Genomic DNA, 13899 nt, shown 5'->3' with positions numbered 1-13899 from the left:
TCCTCTAGGTCTAACTAATCCAGCTTAAGACTATTATCATGGAGAAATGGATAAATATCTTGCCCCTTAAAAAGCAGAGAAAAAACCCAAGATCTATATCTTTCTTAGCCTTGTCAAAAACTTGCCTAAGATTAGGATGTCTTTCCTGAATCCTTTTTTGTCAAGTGTTACAAAATTCTGTTTTTATCCCACTTATAAATTCCATAGACTATGGCCTCCACTGGTGACCTAAAACTCTGTTTCATGGTACTGAAAGCCACAAACATTCTGTTGCCTTCTGTATTATTCAAGGTTCTTTAGAGTCATAGAACTTATAGAATGTCTTTATATATTAAGGGAATCTATTGGAATGACTTACTGTGCACAGTCCAACTAACCGAACAATAGGCAACTAAGAATGGGAAGTCCAAGAATCTAGTAGTTTCTCAGTACTAGGAGGGTATTTCACCTGGCCTTCTATATAAGCTGGAATCCTGAAGAAGTTAGTTCCAATAGATGTGCTGGCAAGTAACTGCAAGCAGGTAAGAAGAGAGCCTTCCTTCATCCATTGTCCTTATATAGGCCTCCAACAGAAGTTATAGCCCAGATTAAAGATATGTACTACCACACTGGATTTGGAACTTGCTCTGTTCCAGCCTGGACTTGAACTCAGAGATCTGCTTGTCTCTGTCTCCTACGATTAAAGGTGTGTAATACCTAGCTTGCCTGGGCCTAAGCTTTATATGGCCACTATGTCACATGATCTGGATCACAGGTGTGCCCTCCATTTCTGGATTGTAGTTCATTCAAGATATAGTCAAGTTGCCAACCAGGAATAACCACACACCTTCCTAGTTCTGTATTCCTTATATTTCTTGTGAAGAAATTGAATCCTTGGACCTAGACTAGTAGGTTTTGTAGGTCTACAAGGCATCCAGCTGGCTTTTAGGGTATAACATGTTTAATTACACGACAAGCACCATTCAAGTAAAGCAGGTAAAGACAATCTTTCACTTCCTACCAACATCTCGACCAGACAGACAAGAGTTGGCGGCATGTCTCAGCAACAAGGGGCTCAGGAGCTAGTAAGGACTGGACCCTGTGCTTTGTCTCTGTGATCCTGTTCGTTCTCAGGAGGCGTCACTCCCACATGCCATCCCTTGGCTGCCATGTCTGACAGTATCTCAGACACACATCCTGAACATGGGCTGTCCCTGGAGAAATGTCAGTGCTTAATCCTGTCATCGGGAGCCATCCATGCACAGCCAAGCTACAGCCAGACCCAGTGTTCTCAAGGAAGGGCTGTCAGTCATCAGTAATCTTACAGCCAGAGAGATTCCACATCGAACCAGCATCAGCTGGCTCCGGCAGGGGCAAGAGAAAACAGGAGTGTGAAAAATGCAGAGATCACAGTCTGTGAGGAGACTCAGATGGAAATGAGCTTCAGGCTGACGTACTTCAAGGCAGTTTGCTGCTGTCATGGTTGGACAGGGTCATCCCTGTGGTCAGTAGAAATAACCTGCTATGGTTGATTAGCCACCTCTTGGGGAAAATAACTACCAATCCTGAAGTAAGTCTGTCACTCATCCATCCCTCAGTCTCCCATATAACCTTTAATGAGCAACTGTTAGATGCATAGCACGCACCTTTTAAAATCAAGTTTGGTGCAATGGGCCCCATGAAATTTCAAACTTAGGAGCAAAATGAAGAGCCTGTGCACAACACTCCAGAAGTCACAACTTGGTTCTCTGCTCATTCTCCTAGTCCTGTCCCATCCCACAAACTCCTTGTCCCTTAGACAACGGGGACACAGATTCAGGAACTATGTTTTAATATTTGCTATGATCTTGGTATTCTCAAGCAGGAAGCACTTAGGATGTTGCAATACACATGCTGATATGTGAATAATGTTGTCAACGCTGTAGCAAGATAGCAGGTCCAAAAAGCAGTGACCTTAAATGATAATAGCAAGTCTTCTACCTCAGGATCAAAGAGTCAAATCCTCCCATCCCTTGGTGTGACTATAGGTTCTTTCCTCCCTCCTTCCCTTATCTGCCTTCCTTCCTTCCCCCACTTTGTCCATTTCTTCTCTTTTCCTCCCTTCCTCCTTGCTTGTGAGTCTCTATGCCCTCCCTCGCTTCCCCCAACTCCCTTCCTTATTTCTATTCCCACCCACCTCATTAAAGCAAGTCCTTGTAGTTGCACTTATTAGACTAGGTCTCTATTAGGCCACATCTTAGCTTGTGGCCATAGATCCTGCCTGTTTTTCTCTGCAAAGGGCTAGCTGAATCACTTAGTGCATTGGTGAATCGTGTGTTTGTTTGGCCAGCAGTCCTGTGGTGCCTGAAGGCAGGTGCTGAGTTGCTTGTCACAGGCCTAGAAGCCCCAGAGAGGGGAACTAAAAGCTCTTGGAAGCATTTCTAAGGTCTAACAGCATAGCCGAAGGTGGTTTGTAGTTTCTTCACAGGGAATTGTGTCTGGCAACTAGATGCCTTGACCTTATCAGGTGACAGCAAAAAGGACAGTAAAGTGACTCTGGACAACCCTCATGAAACACATGCTGAAAGCTGTTCAGGAAATGGAATTTCTCAAGGTTATCAAGCCTATTTATCTTCCCTCTGTCACCTTTGATTGGAGACAGAGGGCCTTTACCACAGCCTAACCTTTTGGTCCCAGGGGATTTGTGTCTGACATTTGACTGGAGGATGAAAGATAAAACAATGGTGATGATTTCCTCTGCTACACCAGCCACTGGTCAGGTGATTATGTTTTCCCTACTACCCCAGCCACAGACCAGGTGTCGATGCTTTCCCTACTACCCCAGCCACACTCAATTATGATACTTTCCCCTGCTAACCCAGCCACAGACAATGATGATGCTTTCCCTGGTACCCCCAGCCACAGACAATGATGATGCTTTCCCTGGTACCCCCAGCCACAGACAATGATGATGCTTTTCCATGATATCCCAGCTACAGACAATGATGATGCTTTTTCCTGATGCCCCCAGCCACAAACAATGATGATGCTTTCCCTGGTGACCCCAGCCACAGACAATGATGATGCTTTCCCTGGTGCCCCCAGCCACAGACAATGATGATGCTTTCCCTGCTACCCCCAGCCACAGATTGTTCACTAGGTTTGATGTTGGGCAGAGAGGGAGACAGGTCAGACTTCCTGTGCTGCCCAATTGTATCACTGCATTTTTTCCTTCAAATCTTTTGCATTTCTTTTTATTTCTTAGCGGTGATCTCATGTTCTTAAACATTCCACCCCTCATCTTGCCCCACAGACCTAGCTTCTCATTTGTACAGATTAGAAAAGTCAGGTACAGGTGTCTGGATGCTGCTGAGAATCTGAAAGAAACCACCTCCTGGCTGGAAAAAATAACTCTCTGGGTGAGAAGGAGCTGTAGAGAAGTGCCTATGCCTCCACTCTGACCTCTTAGTTGCACTTTGTACTGCCTGTACTTCTCCCACGGTTTAAATACTGGAACTTAATTCACAGAGAAACCCAAAGACAAAAATGACTTTACTTAATTTGCTGGACTGTTTTTTTTTTTTTTTCCGGAGCTGGGGACCGAACCCAGGGCCTTGACGCTAAATCCCCAACCCCTGCTGGACTGTTTTTAATACTCCAATGTTTCTGACAAAGGTGGGTGGGTGGGGAATGTTAGGAGGGGTACATGGAAGTGTGAAGGAAAGTTGGAAAAAATTCTCTGAGGAATCCAGGAAGGCTTTGATGATGGGGAGGGAAGAATGACTCTCTGGTCCTGTTTCCCCTCTGATCTTGCTACCCATACCATCCCTTCAAGTCTTCACCATGCCTGCTTTTGACTGTGACTCATAATGCCATTTACTTTATCACAAGACTCTCTCTTTTCTTCCTAATTAAGACCATAGCTTCATGAAGGTAGGCCTGCCTCCTCTTTATCTTCCTATTCCCAGAGCCAAAAGAACTATGGGCAAATGACTCTCTGTGGTACTTATTAGCATACCAAAATGCAAGCTGGTCTTCAGGGTCACTCAGTAAGCACTCTGGCTCTTCTCAGTTTTGTTTTTCCACCCTGCTTCCTACCATAAGCTTCTCAAGCTCACAGGCTCCCTTTCCCCCAGCTTCTGATTCATACAGAACTCTGCCATGGACTTTCTTCGTCCTTTCTCTTTCTCTCTAATTTTTCTCTTCTTCTCTTGTACTCTTCTCATGATCCAGTTCAGTTGGTTGGCCTTGATCAGTATACCATGTTCTCTCCCTGCTCTGGACTCTTCCAGTTGCCTCTGGCCATATTCTGCTTCATATCTACAATAGAAAGGGTCCTGTTAACTATACCTTGGACCAATTATGTCCTCACTTTTTGGACATTTGGTGCAGAAACCCTTACCTTATTCACCTATCTCTTTTAGTTTTAAGTTCTAGACATTAAAATCTCAATAAATAACTTGTAGTTTGTGATTAATACAGGTAAACAAGAGTCTACTACCAAGGAATATCTACCCAACAATATAAATCTTGTCTGGAGATAATTTGGAGGTGACAAGATAGAAAAGACAGTGCTCTTCTCTTGCTACTCCAGTTGGTAGTGTGAACCTGGGAGAGCAGGGCTAAGAATTAAGACAGACTAAAATTTCATGCAATAGTCAACTTTATTCAGAACATCAGACAATTTATACTCTGAGAGTTATGAAGAGTCACCTGAGTAAAATTCGCTGTCACAAGAACAAACCAACATGGCAAGAAACATGTTTTCCCATTGAAGCATATAAACAAATAATAGCCAGTTGTAATGAACAAGCTAAAGTAAACTTACTCCTGTCTGCTACACATAGGAGGGGTATGAAAGCTCATTCCAAGAACAACTCATGTTATGGAAGAACAGAAACTATTTACTTGGAGTTTTCTCACAAGGTCTTGGAAATCTCACCACACAGCTTCATTCTTGAACCATATTCCACCACAGCCTCTCTTTGCCTTTGATCTGGATGTTTGCTGTCTTTCTGGTGACTTCCACTGTTTCCTTGCCTTCTGCCCTTATAATGGCCCAGGACTGGAGGAGCAAAGAGGATTCCATGATGTGTTGGGAGATCCCTCTGCAATCCCAACTTCCTTATAGACAAGTAAAAATAGGACAGGCTAATGCATCAGTATGGTGGTTTGAATATGTTTGACCCAGGGAGTAACACTATTTGGAGTTGTGGCCTTGTTGGTGTAGGTATGGTTTTGTTAGAGGAAGTGTGCCACTGTGGGTTTGGGCTTTAAGAAGCTCATCCTAGCTGCCTGGAAGCCAGTATTCTCCTAGTGGCCTGCAGATGAAGATGTAGAACTTTCAGCTCCTCCTGTACCATGCCAGCCTGGACACTGCCATGCTTCCACCTTGATGATAATAGACTAAACCTTTGAACCTGTAAGCCAGCCACAGTTAAATGTTGTCCCTTGTAAGAGTTGCCTTGGTCATGATGTCTGTTCACAGCAGCAAAATCCTAAGACAACCAACTTGCTTATTTCCTTTTGCAATAAAACCAGGGAGTTTAGAGTGTTTTTTCAGTGTGAGTCTATTGTTGGAAATAACCCTATAACAGAAAGAAGAATCTGAAACAATATTTAAGGGTATATGAATTAACTGTAATAGGTGAATTATAATAACCAGTTCTACCTGTTAGGCTGAGAAAAAGGAAGTATTAATAAATAGATGGTTGTCTGGACCACGCATTCCTCTCTTCCCATTAGGTGAGCCATCCATAAAATAAGTATCTGCGTGTGGAATCAGGGGTTAGACAATGTTTGTAATCCCAATTTCAGTTTATATGAAAAATCCCCATAGCTTATCAGCTAGATAATGATTTTCTATCCTTCCATAGTAATATGCACATGAAATTTGAAAATCCGTAGAGTTCTGTAATGTTCTTAAAAACTGATTTTTAGTTAAGGGTAATATAATACAGCAAGAATCAAAGCCAGTTGTTGACATCAAATTCTCCCCTGATTTACTAATTGAGCAAGAAGAGTAAAGCAAGCAGTTAGTATTTTATGGCCCTTATGGTGTAAATAGATCCATTCCCAAGGTTTATCCTTTTGTGCTATAATACCTGCAGGAAACAATTAAGTGGGGAAAATAAGTAAGTTTAATGGTATTTTAAGAAACCATGATACACAAATGCTTCTTTTAGTCTGGATTCAAATAGCTGTAGTTCTTTTCTTGTCTCTTGAGATAATATAGGGGAACTGCCCAATGCCATTTCACCATCTAGAGTTTTAAACAGATTGGTTAGTGCATATAGAAATTTTAATTTTGTTAAAATCTCACTGGAAACAACAAGGGAACGTCATGAGGGAAGAATTGCTATATGATACTATACGAATTCTGTTTTCCTGTCATGTCCTAGCTCCCCTAGGTTGTAAAGCTAGCTTTGCCATAGTCCTCATCAAAAAGTGCAGAAGATTCAGTATTAAACTGATTATCAAATCTCTCACCCCAGTGCTGCAGGGTCATTTTCAGGCAATGGAGGATACATATCTAAAGGAGACTCCACTCCAGTAATGGAACTAGGGGAGTCATGATCATTACTGCTATGGTTGGTGGTGGTGCTGAAAAATCTACTTTTGCCTCTTTTTTCAATTTTAAGTTTTGGCCATTCAGTTAATATCCATTTAAGAAATTAGCCCTCTCTTACTCATGACTAATATCCTTCTTATCTTCCTTAAGCATTTTGATAACAGCCCAACTTATTGCACAAGAGACCCAGGGGATCCCCCCTTTGTCACATGCCTTTTCCATATTCTTGCAGACTCTGTTCCATTCTTTATCTAAAGTCCCTTAGTCTGGAAATCAGGGATTATAATCATAAACAACTAAGACACGACCTAAAAGTTGTAGTTTTGATACTTGTGCTCATCCTTTCTTAAGAAATGATGCACAAGCTTGGCATAATGAAAAGCCTTCCTAGTTTCTGCCCACTATGCTCACTTACCTTCTGTGAGGTCCCCCATCCTCTTATCTCATTGTGGTTGTGTCTCTTGTTTTCCATTCTATTTGGTAACATGAACCTGGGGGAACAGACCTAAAACTCAGATGGACTAAAGTCTCATGCAATAGCTAACTTTACTCAGAGCATCAGACAACTTATACTCTGAGGGTTATGAAGAGTCACGTGAGTGACCTTTAAAATCACAAGGATAGGCTGCATGTGGCAAAGAGATGTTTTTCCATAGAACTTTATAAACAAATAACAGTCAGCTGTAATGAATAATCTGAAGTAAACTTGCTATTACCTGGTAGGGATGTGAAAGCTTATTCCAAGAACAACCCATATTATGGAGGAACAGAGATTACAAGACACTTGTCTTGTTTACTTGAAGTTTTCTCACAGTCTCAGAAATCTCCACACATAGCTTAATTCATGGACAGTATTCCAAAACTCCTCTGAAGAGGAAAGCATGTTGTACTCAAGGAGCCTGAGTAGAAATGCAAAAGCTACCCCTAAATATTTAATGATATTTTAACTCTGTGTAGAGATGGTAGGTTGTAGTGTATGTGCCTGTTCATATGGGTGCACACATGAGCATGCATGCCTGTGGAGGCTAGGTGTCTCCTCAATCAGCACTGTCTTATCAGTTGAGACAGAGACTCGCTGAACCTGAAGCTCAGTGTTTTGTAGAGGCAGACTAGCCAAATTCCATCTCCCTGGGACTTTCCTATCTTCATGTCCCCAGCATTGGGGTTTCAGTTGCCATGTCCAGCCCTACATGGAATGTGGGATGTGGATGTGGGGGTTCCAAACATAATTCCTCATGCTTCCAAGGCAGGCACTTTACCAATGGAGCAGTTTCTATAGCTCCTAAACATTAAACTTGCCTACTTCAGTTTCCTTCCTCATAAAGTGGAACTCACAGTGCTTCCCCTGGAGGGCTTCTGGAGAGGACAGATAGCTACCATGCATGAGCAAGTAGCTCATACTTGGACTGTGGATTCAGCTGCATGGAACTAAATTATGCCTCTGAGCCTTGCCAACTGTGGGGCATCAAACAAACGGCCTCCTCAAGCCTCAGTTTCCTAGTGTGCAAGAAGAAACTTATATTACTTCTCTTGTTAAGCAAATTGGTTTGTGTAAAATATTTGCTTCAGTCCTTAGCATGGAGTAAAAGGTTAATAGATGTGAAATAGCATGAAGTTGCTCCCAAGTTGATAGCACTTTTTCTGTCTTCTCTGCAGAAGGCCTCAGTTTAAAGAAGAATCTCATGTCTGTATTCTTTCTGGATGCCTTACTTTCAAAACAGAAGGATGAACATCACTGCCTCTCAAAACTTTCTCAGAGTTAGAAGAATTCTCATCTGCTAAAAGCAGTACAGTCTGAAATTAAAGAGACATAAGACAATGCCACCAGGTATCCAGAAGTTGCTAAGAGTGAAATCTGGGTCTGGCCAGTCTGCGATATAAATGACAACTTGGTTACTGGGCCTGTTTAACACACACTGATGTCTTCACTTTGAATAATGAAGTTCTAAATGTCTATTCTTTGCATTTACAGAGATGATGGAATAAAGCTTTGGTTTGGGATTCTTTCTTTTCCTTCTTTTTATCTGTTTGTTTGGTTTGGTTTTGGTTTGGCATAATGTCATCAAAACATAGAATAAGTTATTACTTCATTGGAGTCTGCAGGATGTATGAGAAAGAAGAGATCTGTCTTAGAGTAGTTGTATAAAGCCCAATAACAGAGAAGACGGGGCCCATATGAGAAAAAGCAGATGAAGGACTAGCAAAAGATAGACAAAAAGGAAGAAACTAATGCTTATATTTGTAGCTATGCAGCACTTTTCTAAATTTATCTCCAGAAATTTCTTTTGTATTATTTTTATAGCAGAAATATTTTTAAGTAACACTATACCTATGAGCTTCAGAGATCTGAGAAAAAAAGGGGAGCATGAAGTTTCTTTTATGATCTTTGCCTAAAGCCCATTAGAGTGAGAATTGCACTCATTGTAATCTCAAAAGACACATTGTGCCATGGTGTCAGCTCTAAGGTCACAGTCCTCCTGTAAACAGACCTATTTATGACCATTGCTGCAATGCAATCTCTCACTCTCAAAGGTCCATTGCCTCATTAATGAATTTGTAATCCCAAGCACACCTGTGTGTCTGATTTATAGATGTTTATGTCTTCTGAACAGAGCTATACATTTCCATGCCAGTCTCAGGAATGTTCTGGTTTGTCAGGTAATAATGAGGCTCATGCCTCTGATTCTTCTGTCTAAAATACTGCTCCCCCATGCCCCACAGACTGAGACAAAAATCAGGAACCTACATAAGGTTCCCTTCTTTGAAGCTATCCAAGCTAAGCACCCATTCCTCAATTGTTCACCCTCACTTTTAGCTCCATTTAAAATGTGTATCTATTTATATGTTTACTTGTTTATTATTCAGTTTTCCAACTGAATGATATTAGTTATTAATATTAATATTATAATATTAGTTATTTGAGTATGAAGATATGTGTTTTCTCACAGTGTCCTGAGAGTTGACTGCGATACCTGTATTAGCAGATGTTTGGTAAATACTTACTGAAATAATAACTGTATACAACTTTAAGTGCTAGTACTTTGGTAGATTTACTAGTGTAGGTGAAGATACAATATCCAGTAATATTGTACATAATGAAAATATTATTAGAGTACTGGAGGTACAATCCTCTTATAATATTTTATGAGCATTTGCTTCTTTAGTGCAGAACTTGGGTTCAGGTCTTAGGACCCACTTGGTGGCTCATAACCACCTATAACTCAAGTTTCAGGGAATTTGATGACCTCTTCTGGAGTAAACAGGCATCTGAGCACATGCAATATACATAAACTCCTACAAGCACATACACATGAAAAGAAAAACATAAATATTTTAAAAATATTATGTCTAATCTGACCATAAATTTAAAAGTCATATATCACAAATATCCTCAAGGAAGTTAAGAGCGACCTAGAGAAGGATCTCTCTCTCTGCAGTAGCTAATGAGTAATTTTACATACTTGATTAGCCTTTAGAATATTCCCAAGTCTTCTTCATTAACCATGTATTCTTCTAATAGAAATACCATTGTGGAGTCAGGCACGGTCATTCTGCAATCCCTGCTCACTCCCACAGCCTTGCTCCTTCCTGAACCATCTGTTCTCCTGGCTCTCTGCCTTGGCTGCCACTAAGTGCTTGCTGAAGAGCCCTCTACTTCTGTCTGCCTATACCCCCAGCAGAAACCCCTCACTTTCACCAAATAACCAACCTTCACATAGGCAAGTAAGTCCTGCTGTCCAGGTTCCACTTATGGTACATAGCAGAGACAACTGTGGCTTCTGGGCCTGAATAAAAGACTGCCTAAAAGAGACTTTCTCTACTTCTGGCTAGTGATCTGCAGGAAAGGTATTAACAGGCACACTGGCAAGATCATGATTGCCAGGTATGAGATGCAATGACCAGAAAGAACCCCAGTTGTCACCGTCAAGCCAATATAAACAACAAACACTCACTGTTTAACTGTATTATCTGAGGGTTTGTGTGTGGCCAAAATAATATCACTTGCCCTAAACAATATGCTCACCCGAGCTTCAGGGTTAAAATTCTTACCTCTCCCAAAAGACTTTTCTCTAAGTCTGTAATAATTAAGACATCCATTCCTACATATATTTGACATCAGATCAGAGACTCATCTGTCCCATATCAGATGGCATTTTAGTTTTATAATTAAATTCCAAGCTCCTGGGAAAGTATCTTTGAAGTCTGTTAGTCTTTTAAAAATATATTTTGTATTACATTCCTTTCATTATTGTGTGTGGCACACATTGGCATGTGAAGTTCAGAAGACAACTTAGTGAATATTTCCTCTCACCTTTATATAGATCCTAGGACTAATCTCTGGTCATCAGGCTTGTTAGCTTTACCTACTGAGCCATCTTGCTGGCTCCCGTTAGTCTTTTATATTAGTTGTATGTGGCCATTCAGACCATAAAGGAAGGAAAGGAAAGAGAAAGGAAGGGGAGGAAAGGAGAAAAGAGGGGAAGAGAGGGGAAAAGAGAAAGAGAAAGGAAGGGAAGGAGGGAGTCTGGACATGTTGACACTAGGGACCAGTGCATGCACATTAATCAATCAAACATCTCAGATGAATGATAGACATTGGTAGCAAAACACACATAGAAAATAGAGAGCAAAGGTGGGCATATCTGAGGGAACTAAATAGGAAGGAAAATGTAGAAGAAATAAGTAGTGCAGTCTTTTAGGGACTGGTAACTTCCTCACTGGGAGTTCCTTAATAAGAAAATAAACCTTACATCCTAGCACAAAAAAGAAAAAAATGTAACAAAACATAAGTAAATTCCATCTACAAGCATATGATGATAGGTGCTATAGTAAAACAGGACAAAAAACCAAAAACAAAATCATGAAACAAAATGAGGCTCAGACAGATAAGAATGGGAAGACATGGGGTGTTGAGATCAGGTAGTCAGGGAAGATCCAGGAGGTATTCCCAAGAAATTGCTTAGTAGATGAGCTAGTAAAAAATATGACTATCAGTGGAGACAGAGACCAATTGGACAACGAGGTAAAAAAAAAAAAAGATTATGTGGTCAAAACCAGGTAAATCCTGGTTCTGAAGGTGCCAGTGGGTTCTAAATGAAGAGTAATTCATCCAACTCAAATCTCTATAAACTCTTTGGACCTAGTACTGATACCAAATTTTGTGAGAGGAAAGGCCAAAGGTAAAAATTGGCTCAAGAGACAGTAACAGGAAACAATGGGTAAGAAATCAAAGCAGCCTAGGCTAGGTGCTGACTTTGTACATAAATGGGGGTTGGAGCTTATACGGCACATTATTGGATCCGATACAGTATAGGAGAAAAAGATAAGCATTTGAATATTGCAGGCTTTGCCCTGAGAAATGGACAGGATGGAGTCATTGGCTGAGCGAGATAAAAGTCTCAACAGGTTTGGGTAAAGAGACTGAGGGTTCCAGCTTGAATCCTCAGATCTGATATGCCTTTTCTGTCAAAGGAGAGTTGGATATATGATTCCAGATATCAAGAAAAGGTTTAGACCAAAGACATAAGTTGGAGTTTGGCAGCAAACATATGGTACTAAAAGCTATCAGCCTCATAAATGCATACTTCTAAAGAGTAGATGTGGGAATCAAGTAGAAATCGAGAGCTATGATGGTACAAAGCTGAGCCTAGGGAATCTCCAAATTTCCTCTTAAGTAGTCATAGATTCATCAGAAAATCACAGTATCTCTGAAGTCAAGAGAGGAACATATAGATACTGAGTGAGGGAATGATGAGCTGACTCAAATATAACCAACAGTCAGACAAAGAAGGGAGAGATCATTGAGAATGTAGGCATCTTTGTTGGAGTTTACAAGCAGAGTTTGAGCGAATGGTGATGTAAACTTGATAGACAACAACAAACTAGAGAACAATATAGAAGAATTCCATGAGGAAGAGTGGCATGTGGGACTATTTTGAGCAGTATTGCTATAAAAAATAACAAATAACTGAGGCATAATGATGAAAGAGGTATAGAAGCATGCAGTAGTGTGGGGAACAGCACAGCTTGGAAGGGAGAATTTATGAAAGCCAGCCTATTAACTCACAACTTAGTTTATAAAAACAAAAAGTTGGAGAGATAATAGAATACAAGTGAAATGAAACAATGAGCTACAAGATTAAGCCAGAGTGGGATAGGGGAATGGAGGAAAGAAGGGGATAGTGGTTGGCTCAACCAAAGCTTAGGATGTATGAAAAAGACATGAAAATCTGCTAGTTAGTAAGCTAATTTTACAACACTTTCAAGAAGCATTATCTTGCACAGGTGGGTGATGGTGCTTCCAAAAAACCGGTTATCACATGAAAATTAAAATGCATGAATTCTGGTTAGGGAGTTCCCAAAGGTCTCCAATAGAACATAGGCTATTGTCATTGTTCTTGGTTATATACACACCATAACTACATGATAAGATGCTATTGCTGGAGCCACCGTTCATTTTGACTACAGGATATAAAGAAATTAATCTCAGTATGACTGGAAAACTTCCTCCACACTGGCTAGTTTTTCATAGCATTAATAGGTGCTATACAAACTGCTCGAGGAGAAAAGATAACAACAGCCTTATCCAGTGCTGAACCCTGTATGCTACAATGCTGATCTTGCAGACAAAATGTGCCTATAGATGCAATAGTGGCATCACTATTATGAGGTAACTAATCACTTTCTACCTGTTTTGGTCCATAAGAAAAAAATGCCATGTCTGGTCATAGGCCTTAGGGAAGACCCTGCTATTGTTATTCTACTAGATGTTCATGTTGTCAAATGCTCTCTAAATAGTTATGTTTATACCCACAGACTGGGGCTGATATCAGCTGTGGTAATAGAAACTCCTTTTTGCAGTGGGTAGAAGTCAATGAAAAGATAACTGATCCAGGTCTTAAAAATAAGAGACTGAGTGCTCTGTCCTAAACAGACAGGGTTCCTAAATAATACTTCCACCACCACCACCACCACCACCACCACCACCACCACCACCACCACCACCACCACCACCACCACCACCACCACCATCAAAGGCTCAAACATCACAGAATTATAAAAGAGGAGACAGAAGAATTTGAAAGAGTTGGAGGATGGGAAGGGGTACTTCTAAATGCTGTCTAAGGACATGAAGGTAATTGCACTCATTAACTCACAGCAGCTGGGGTTACCTGAGCAAGATTAAGACAGTCAAAAGTCCTGCATAGGTGGAGCAAATGGTCTCCAGGCTTCACCCCTTATCAGCTATTGGCAGCCGATAGGTGAGGATGGCTGCTTTTGGAGGAGCTTGGAGAGTTTCCTTCTGAGTGGTTAAGTTGTTTTGGGTGTTTGTTTGTTTGTTTGCTTTGAAACAGAAATTGATTATAACT

The 13899-nt window shown here is 40.8% G+C and overlaps 1 long non-coding RNA gene across 1 annotated transcript; it reads left to right on the top strand.

Annotated features, from left to right (window-relative positions):
* The first annotated feature begins 315 nt into the window (after window positions 1–315).
* Window positions 316–8530, top strand: LOC134481547 (uncharacterized). Its single transcript, XR_010057158.1, has 2 exons — window positions 316–521; window positions 8186–8530. It is a non-coding gene; the product is annotated as an uncharacterized LOC134481547 (long non-coding RNA).
* Window positions 8531–13899: the final 5369 nt, after the last annotated feature.

This window comes from Rattus norvegicus, chromosome 13 (genome assembly GCF_036323735.1).
Source record: "Rattus norvegicus strain BN/NHsdMcwi chromosome 13, GRCr8, whole genome shotgun sequence".
In the NCBI taxonomy this organism is placed as follows: domain Eukaryota; kingdom Metazoa; phylum Chordata; class Mammalia; order Rodentia; family Muridae; genus Rattus; species Rattus norvegicus.
The sequence above is the reverse complement of the archived record's forward strand: the minus strand, read 5'-3'. Positions and strand labels throughout refer to the sequence as shown.